Source organism: Akebia trifoliata, chromosome 13 (assembly GCF_017979445.1).
Source record: "Akebia trifoliata isolate Shusen 1 chromosome 13, ASM1797944v1, whole genome shotgun sequence".
Taxonomy (NCBI): domain Eukaryota; kingdom Viridiplantae; phylum Streptophyta; class Magnoliopsida; order Ranunculales; family Lardizabalaceae; genus Akebia; species Akebia trifoliata.
Window position 1 is genome coordinate 12,833,081 of NC_141387.1, and position 10,473 is coordinate 12,843,553.

Consider the following 10,473-nt stretch of genomic DNA (forward strand, 5'->3'; position numbering starts at 1 on the left):
TAAGAGAAATAAATAGTCGATTACATCCAATCACATACCAATGAAAGAAATGACAAAATCCAGCCTAATCTAAGAGTCTTTTTGAGTCTACTAGGTTTACTCAAACGAAAAGTCAAGTTAAGGATAGTCTTCGATCGGGTCAAGTTTGACCCTAATATCCCTAGTGGAGTCGCCACTAAAATTGTCTTAATCTTTTTTCACTAAATAGTGAAAGGGGTCCAATTGGTAAATTGGGGACTTTTTGAGAAATGAAAGTCGCCACCTAATTTAAGTTTAGGAACCAAAAATAACACCAAATGGATCTGGATCGGTTCACGAATAAGATAAATGAATAAGAGGTCACATTACGGGTTTCGAAAGGTGTTAGACACCGAACCCACCCAGTCAAGATAATCGACTTTTGCTACGATCTAAAATTGTCTTATGGTCAACATACAAAGACTAAAGTTAAACTAGGGTCCAATCATCATCAATCTATATCAGATTTGCTAAACGAATCTTACGGCTAAAATTCTCTAATTATTACATGATTTCTCAAATTTTGCATAATAATGGAAATTTTATGAAAAAACCCTAATTATATCCCATGATCTAAAATTAATTAAAAATCCATATGCAAATATTTTCCAAATCAATAACAATAGGAGTTCGTGAAAATTTTCTAAATTAAAAAATTAGAAATATAAAATTTTTAAATTGGTAACTTATAAGGTTTATAAATTAGGAACATGAAACTTTTCAAATTAAAAATTTACAAATATGACGAGTTCTCAAATTAGACATTGATAAAATAATTTTTCAACATAAAAAATTACCAATATGACAAGTCTCAAATTAGAAATTTGCAAAATAGGAATTTCCCAAAATAGAAGATTTCAAAAGAACGCAAAATTTTCGAATTCATAAATCGTAAATCTATAAGGAACTTCTAAAAACACAAAACTCTTAAATTGGAAAATTAAGAAAAAAAATTGATGAGTATGAATCTTCTCAAGATAAAAAAAAATTATGAGATTTTTACATCAGAAAGTCCCAAATATTAATTTTCCATTATAGAAACTTAAGAACATGAGTTTTCCAAAATAAAAAATTTATGAATGTGAGTTTCAAAATCAGAAAATCATAAAGGCATGACGAATTAGAAAATTGAGAATTAACAAAATAATGATGTATGATTTTGCATATGTGAAAAATTCCATATTCACCCAATTTTCAATTCAACAAAATAGGCACATGTACACAATCTTTGATTCTCCCAAAATAATCATCACCCAAATATGCATATTTGTTGAGTAAAAAAATTACGCATCATTACAAACTAATTCTCCAATTACCACAAATTCTTAACCGCAAAATTCAACCTATCATGAACCCATCACATAAATCATTTTAAGCATGAAATTATGAAGCCCTTACAAGGAAAACAAAAATATTTGTCTAATACCCCATCTACTACAAGAACAAAAAATGAATTTCTCCCATCATTATCATAAGTCATGCGAAATCAATTCGAGCATAATGATCATGAAGTTCTAAAAAATAAATAAATAATTTCTTCACCTTACTAGCAAAAAAATAAATAAATAAACTTCTCCCATTGTAACTCGACCTAAACACAACGATTATGATGCCAAGAAAAAATACATAATTTTGCTAGTGAAAGTATAAAAACAAATTCTCTTTTGATGGATCCAACGATGATCACGATGCTAAAATTATAACGTAAGATATCAATGAAAGGTAAATATAACTATAAATATACTTGAAAATATAAGCAAAAAATAAATGAATTTGCCATGAAGAATAAGAAGAGAGCAATAATAATAATAAAAACTTACCTAGACGATGAAGTAACAAGTTCGTTCCTTCATAAATAACTCGACAAACTCATGAGTCGCTGTTGTGCTTACCAGTGCAGCTAGTTTAATAAAAGAAGAAAATAAAGCGAGAGAGAGCAGCGTTGCTACTATAATAGGGACAGAGGACGTGAGAAAGAGTAGTGTTACTTCTGTAGCAATAACAGAAGATGTGAGAGAGATGTTGCATTAATAAAAATGATAGAGGACGTGAGAGAGATATATGGTGGAGCTGAGACATGAGGAAGAGGGAGATGAGGTGGAGTAGAGATGTGGGCTGAGAAGAATGTTAAAGAGGTGAGTGTTGTTGGTCTGAGAGTTGATCATGAGAAAGATGAGGTGGACCGGAGACGTGGGCTGAGTGAGAGAGATGAGTGCAGAGAAAGAACGTAGGCTGATAGAGGTCTGAGAGTAAGCTGGGCAAAGAATGTTCAAAGATTGAGAGACGTTGGAGAGTCACTGGTTTAAGAGTTGGAATTGACGTGAGAGATAGATGAATTGGGCAAAGAGGTTGAGGAAGACATGGGGCCAATGGAGAAGAAGAAGAGATCAACCAAAGTAGGGACGTTCAACCATGTTTTATAGAAACCATGTTTTTATTTTGGTTCCTATTTTAACATTTTTTCTTTCTATTTTTTCTTTTCCTTCCTTCTTAAAAGAATGGGAGTGGTGATCCCACACTACTCGTACTTAATGGTCCCTCGTTAATGAATTTAAAAATGATTTTCTTATTTTTTTGATTTTTAATGTAATTAAATTTTGATTTTAACCTTGGATGATTTTATTTTAATCTTGAATAGTTGATTTAATTTTATTTTTAATCTTGATTGGTCGATTGAGTTCGATTTTGAATTTTGAATTTATTGATTTAATTTAGTTGGATTTCGATGGAATTTTAATTTGAATTGGTCAATTAGTCTTTGATTTTAATTTCACTTTGATTGGTCAATTAGATTTTTATTGGTTTTGATTTATTGGTTGATTTTTAATTTTAATTTTAATTTGATTTTTAATTTGGTCGATTAACTTTTAATTTTAATTTTAATTGTTTGATTTTTAATTTGAGTTTAATTTTTAATTTAAATGTGATTTTCATTATATGAGATTTTTAATTTGATTTCGAATTTCAATTATTTCATTTTTTTTCATGTTTTCCTCAGAATCAAAGTTTCTAGGTCAAAATTGGATATTGAGGGGCATTTTCGATCATTTTTGTGATTTTTCTTAAATTTATCTATTTTCGTTGATTTGAGTTTCGTTAGACACGAAATCATATTCTGAAAGCAATGGAAGTATTTTTAAGATTTTTAGGAGGTCTGAAATTCATGAGGGGTATTTTCGTCATTTTGGTGATTTTTACATATTTTTATGAATTTTGGAGTGAGATTTCTTTCAGTCCCAACATGATTATTTCTAAGTTTTAGGGTCGTATTTTCCTAACGTAGCGAGGTCTCTAAGTTATTGAAAGCGCCCTCGATCCGCGGGGTGCGCGGATCCGCTTTTGACCCTTGAGGTTTGGGAGTCGCCACCTAGTTATTACGGTCTAGGAACCGATCAATGACTCTAAACGGATAAAAACTAATCTAAAACCAAAAAAACTGAATTCGGGGATCAAGTTACGGGGTTGGAAGGTGTTAGGCACCAACCCCGCCCGGCCGAAGCCGGTCTCTACTAAATTCCCAAGTAAATTACATTGCTAAAACCTAGATAAGAAAATAAATAAAAATAGAAGGTTTACCTTTCCGATGGCAAGGACTTGGTTCCCTCAGATCTAACAAAAAGAACTCTTTGTACCGTGCTCCCTTGCTACGTTCTGCTTCCGGATTTGACTTCGGATCTCCGAGGCAAGGTATCTCCTTGTTTTTGAATCTGAACTCTTCAAGTTCGTTGCGGATTTGGGGATGTTTTTAGAAGGCTTTTGGATGTTTTCTAGACTAAAATTGAAGGAGGGATGTTAGCTAAGGAGTTGGGGCTCCAAAACTAGGGTTTATGGGGGGCTAGGGGAGCTTCTAGACCTACTTCTCTTAGGGTTTATGATTTGATACGAAAATAGGGTGTGGAGGCTCCTATTTATAAAGTTTTTAGAAGCATTTAGGGTTTGATTAGGGTTTCTTTTAGGGTTTCAATTAGGATTTTGACTTAGTCTTTAGGGTTTTAGGATTTTGACTTTAGTCTTATGAGATTGACTTGATTAGTTTTAGATTAGGGTTTGGATTTAGGGTTTTGACCTTAGTCTTATGAGATTGACTTGATTAGTTTAGATTAGGGTTTTGATTTAGGGTTTTGACCTTAGTCTTATGAGATTGACTCGATTAGTACCTTGACTTCAGTCTTGCTTGATTGACTTTAATTTTGACTTCAGTTTCACTTGATTGACTTTAATACCTTGACTTCAGTCTTACTTGATTTACTTTTAATTTTTGGAGAATCCCCTTCTATTATATCGTTAATTCTTTGGACCCCCAAATGGAGGGGTCCTTAAAGAAATATCCCACGAACCCTCAACAATTTTGCCTGAGAGTCCAATTAATCGATTTTTCAGGTTCAACTTTTCAAATTAATTTCATTGATGTTTCACTTTAATTATTTAATGTTTTATTTATTAATTTCGAATTTTTTAATTATGAAAATTGTGAAATTACTGTTTTGCCCTCGGAGAGGATTTTTTACGTTTTAAGTCGTTTTTCAATGTTCCAGGATGTTTTGGAATCAGTTTTTCGTAAGGAATTCAATGGGAATGTTGGTTTTTGTCATTTATGAAGTTTTTTGTATGAAATGATCGTGAACTTTATGAGGGGTATTTTCATAATTTTGTCAAATTTTGTGAAAATTGGCGAAGTGGTTTACTTGGTTTCGATTTATTGTTTTATGTGTTTGAGTGGGTTTTCCTAAGCGTAATGCAGGCTCTAGAGTTGTTTTGATGTTAGGGGTATTTTGGTAATTTAGTGATTTTTATCGTGAAGCTTTTTTTTTATTTGCAAGATGATGATTTCTATGTTTCTGGGGTCGTATTTTCCTAGCGTAGCGTGGTTTCTAAGTTTTGTCAGTTCGAGATACCTCATCCGGATTTCTGAAACATATCTGGTAACAAAATAAAGCATTGGAATAGACATCCATCATTGGGAACCTTTGCGATCGGGTCGACGACTTGATTAATCAGGCGGATGCAAAAATGGGGTGTCTACAGTTATCGAACTGTATAACGAACCTAAGCGTACATGTTTCTTAAATCGAGTATAAGGTATAACGATCCTAAGCGTACGTAAATTTCTATGTCAAGTCATAATAAGTGAGGGAGATGAAAGGACTAGAAACGAGAGAAATCAAAGACAGTACTAGCAAGCCTTCAAGTTATTTGTGCTCATCATTAAGAATTCACCGCAACCGAAGGACGAATTGTTGAATTAAGCATATGCAAAAATGGGGTGTCTACTGTTCTTGGTGTAGATTTTACCATTCAGGATCTCCAGTACTTCAAGCATATATAAGGACAATATATTTGATGAACTCCCTATGTCAATTAAAGTTCATTTGACCAGAACATCGTCGACTTGCACTTGGATATACAGGGGTCGATTATGGAGAAAATTTACTGTCAAATCATTATTGGAAAAACATATCAGTCTCTTTTTTCCTTCTAGCTATTTGTGCTGAACACTTTTTATGTCTTCCTCTTTGTCATTAATTCTTCTATTTTTTCTTTCACCTCAATGAGTAAAGTTTTTTTTTGTATCTTTGGTAGATATAGAACCTCTTCAACAAAATGACTTTGTACCTCATTGCCTCGAAATAAAGCTTCAACCAAAATTATTTCCAGAGCTAGCCACGTCCTAAGAGAAATCTTTAAAATGTTGAAGACAAATACTATTGCGAGAATTTTCTTTAAATGTGCTACCACATCGTAAATAGATTTTAATGTAAAAATCCAAGTATCTTTCTTTATGAGCCTATGATTCATTTTACTTAAGAGGGCTACTTGTTCAGTTATCCCTTTACTATTAATTTCCACTAGCAATATTTTTTCTTTATACCTTTATCACATTTTTCTTTTCTAAAATTTTCTCAATAGTTTTCATTTCTATTTCTTTCCTATTTTCTTATTTCTTATTGTTATATTTTTTTTTTCTATCACTATAGAAGTGTGTGAGACTCAATTATTTGCAAACCTTGACCATTTGCATGTTTGACCAGAGTACTATGGCTACTTGATCTTAGATAATACTTTGTAGCTTAAAATAATATTTAATCTCATGTACATGCATTTTGTAGAATTCAGGTCACCTAGACTCATCAATCAAATTTGTGGGTTTATTCCATAAGTTTGAGTGGTAGTGTGATAAGATTATTCTTGAGTAAGTGTCAAAAAATCACATATGTCTTATCAACATCATAGTTCAATTTCTCCTTTGTTTTATATTGATATCTTCTATCATTTCCTCCAGTTCTTCATCGACCTCTTCCTTAGTATCATCTTCTTCATTCTCGATGACTAGACTGGAATCCCTATTTTGCAGTATGTGTGTGTATACTCGTGTATGACTATAACATTGTCGAAGACCTTCAATTACCCCTTGAAGTTCTACAATTGTTTTTGCTACACTGACAATCATAACTTTCAAAAATTTTGCAAATACTCTTCCAATGAAAGTACTCAGCATGCTTTTTCGACACATCATCAATAAGCTTGTAGTTAAGTGTTTGAAAATTGTCAAAGTAAGCGATTAATGATTGTCTAGGTTCTTGCTTGTATCTTTGAAGATCTTCAATCATTACAATCTTTAAGAGGAAAAGAATCTCTCATAAAATAACTCGCAAAAATCTTCCCAATTTCCCATACTATTTGCTGGTAGATCTAAAAATCAAGTAAAAACTGAGCCCATAAGGACGTGGGAATCAACTTGAGCATCAACATTGAATCCATAGTATGTTTTCCTCATAATATTTCAAATTTGGAAATGTATTCACTCGGTGCGGTAGACCCGCCATATTGCACGAAAATTGGTGGAGTAAATTTTTTCATAAATGGGTGTAAAAGTACTTCTCTTCGAAATACCTTTCGATGATTCTTCTTTTCTCCTTTCTCTGAATTCACTATGTCTTTCATCATCACTTGCATCACATTCCTAAAGTCAGTCATGTTGTTCGAATATAAGCTATTATGAAATTGCTTTTCGATCCATGGTTTAGAAAATTCGCATTCTCTTTCAGACGTGTGCTCTTTTATATCTTTCGTGATTTTATCCATTGTCTCTCTCATCTGTATTAGCTATGATTTCAAAGTCCTATTTTCCTCTAAGATATCATTATTAGTCCTTTTATCGGTCATTGGTGCTTTAAACGCAGAAACATTATCTTTGTCCGATGCAACCTCTTTTTTTTTGTCTTTTTCCTATCTCATCCACACATGAAATATATCCTTGAGAACATTTATGTCATACATTTGTTGTGGTATTCTGTTAGTTTCCTGGTTAGCTATTTTACTAATCAATTCCATTAGACAATCATATATCTGTGCATTGCCTTTGTATCATTTGGAATGGCTTAGAATTTTTTTAACTTTAAAAATCTTATAATCCATGTTAAAAATATGTAAAAAAAAGACTTCAATCTATAGTCAAAACATCCCAAAGATATCGAATAAGCATGGTTTAAATAATTGATCCAAACATTCCAAAGATTTTTTAATAAACCAAAATATAAAAAAAAAAAAAAAAAATCATAGGTCATATAATAATTAAAAGTATATCTGATTTTCAAAATAGAAAAGTTTGTACCATGGAAACTATAGAAGAAGGACAAACCAAAGCTATTGAATAAGTGTGATTTAAATCAACAATCCAAACATTTCAAAGGATTTTGAATAAACCAAAGTAAAAAAAAAATTACAAGCTATATAATAATTAAAAGTATATCTAATTTTCAAAATAGAAAAGCTTGTATCGGAGAAATTAATAAAAAAGGACAAAGCAAAGATATTGAATAAATGTGGTTTAAATCAACAATCAAAACATTCCAAAGATTTTTGAATAAGCCAAACTAAAAAATCACAGGTCATATAATAATGAATATATTATTATATGACTAGTGAAAGCATAATTTTATTTTCCCTTCTCGTTGTTTAGTTCAATTCGTGGTGATCTAATAAATGATTCATAAATTGAGATCTGAATACATTAAAAGGGGGACAATGATGAGTTCTTGGTTGATTTCGTTTCTATCACAAGAAAAAGGATTGTGAATCCAACCCCGCAATACGACAAGGTGATTAACTCCGTTATCAGGATTTCTTCGAATTTTCATAAAATAGGATAATTTATTTAGATTCTGGATTTCGAAAATTAATGGAGAGAAAATTAAGTTTATCAATTAAAAGATTATTTTGATGGTCAAAATCCATTTTTATAGTTAGATTTGATGAAATTCATGGGTAAACTTGGATTTTGACAGTGAAAATAATGAATTATTGATAAAAAAAAATCAAAATCTATAGTAAATTTGAGAATGATGAGAGTTCATAATATGAATTTGATCTCAGCTTTGTCTACAATGAAAATAATTTATGAAGATTTGATTAAACTTTCTTACTTACCTCCTTTGTTGAGTGATTCCAATTCGATTTACAATAAATCTTCATGGTAAATGGGAAAAAATCACACTTTTATCTCTCTTTGCATTTTTCGAAAGTAAAAAAAAATCTAAAATCCTTTCTCTCTAAACAATAATCTCTCCTCCCTATTTATAGAAATCATAGGGGGAGAAATTTTACAGACTAAGTCTTTCCTAAAATAATAAAGATGTACTTATTATGCAATGTCTAAAAATAAACATGTACACAAAAACATGTGGAAAATTATATTATAAGGAGATGTGTATTAAAGAAATTACATCATATTTCAAAAAGCACATGTGAAATTATTGAACTAAATCAAAAGATAAAAAATTTCTACATAAAATAGCGATCTATTGGTGCAGTAACTTGTAACGATTTCGGTATAATATCCAAATAGCAATTTTGATGTGACGCCACTTCTTAGAATGATATAGTACTCTTTAGAACAGTTTTAGACAACATGATACTTCTGACCTCTTACTTTCTTATATAAATTCTTCAATTTTCAAATTCTTCAACTCTCAAATTCATTTTCACAAGATTTTGGACATCCATAATTGTGTCTAATTTCCAGATAGGAAAAATTTGACAATAATCATGATGTGGGTCTAATTTGACCTACAACAAATGAGTCTATGAATGTTAAATGAAGCATCTTGACATGGCTCAAAGCATGTCGGATGGAATCTTTTGATACAACTTTATGAATGTCGAATGGTAGTTTTCGATACAATTGATTATTTTGCTTATTCCTTTTTTCCTTTTTTTCTTCTTCTTCTTCTTCTTCTCTCTCTCTTTCTCTCTTTCTCATTTTTTTCATCTCTCTTTATTGATTGATTCAATGGACCTGTCGGAATCGTTGGAACCATTTCAAATGAGAGGATGACGGCAGTGCAAGGGTTATAACTTATAATAGAGGTGCCCTTTGATGTGGAGTTCCCAAAATAAAATTTTAATTTTTAGAGGTGCTGCTCAAAATATGAGGAGCCTAAGAGTTTGTGGCCGTGTCAATAAAATTCCCTCATGAATCCTTTTTTTGGGAGTTGTTATAGGAACCCCAACATTTACTTACTAAACACCAATTACAAATAAAGGAAGGGTGAATCTCTATTTTGTGTGTTGAATATGAAGAAATTCCAAGTTTGATATACTGTTCATTTTAATTCCCAAAACATGCATTCGTCATTTTTATAACCTACGAACTCGTGGGTTCGTCACTTTTAATATCTTCAAATTTGTAGATATACCAATGAATTCATTGATTATAAAAGTGATGAATTCACTTGAAATGTATGTTTTGGGAATTAAAATGAATAGTGTACTGAACCAAAATTTGGACATAAGTTGCATTCGTTTTGAGGAAAATGATTGCGCATGAGTAAAAGTTAGAGTGCCAATAGAAGCACTCTCTCATTTTATTTTTCTAGATTTCTATTTTTGTGTTTAAGATTTCATATTAGCCGAATCATAATTGCAAACAACTAATGAAATTGTTTGAACGAGTGTTGTAATGTCTTGTAATTTAGGTAATAATTTGAAGAGTGTGTTTTAATCTTTAACTGGGGGAAATAAATGATTCAAGAAATTAAGGGCGTGATAAGTAATTTTGATAATAATTTGACTCAAACGTTTGTAATAGGGGGTGCACATGGTTCGGATTGATTCGAATTTTGACAAAATTGGAACCAAACCAAGTATGATCGGTTCTACAAATTTGAAATCGAACCAATCCAATTACCCTATAGAATTGAACCAATCCAAACCAACCTTGGTTCGGATCGGATCTCGATTCTCATACTTATTATTTTCAATACTACAATTAAAATAGTTAAAACTTAAAACTAAGCAAAATAAATATTAAACAAACCATCACGCATAACACATACCACGCACAAACAAAACATTAACATATTTATTATTTCAACATAAACAAAGCATCACACATAACACAAAAATAACAAACCCTTAGTCCGATCTTACATTAGTCTACCTATACACCAAAAATTA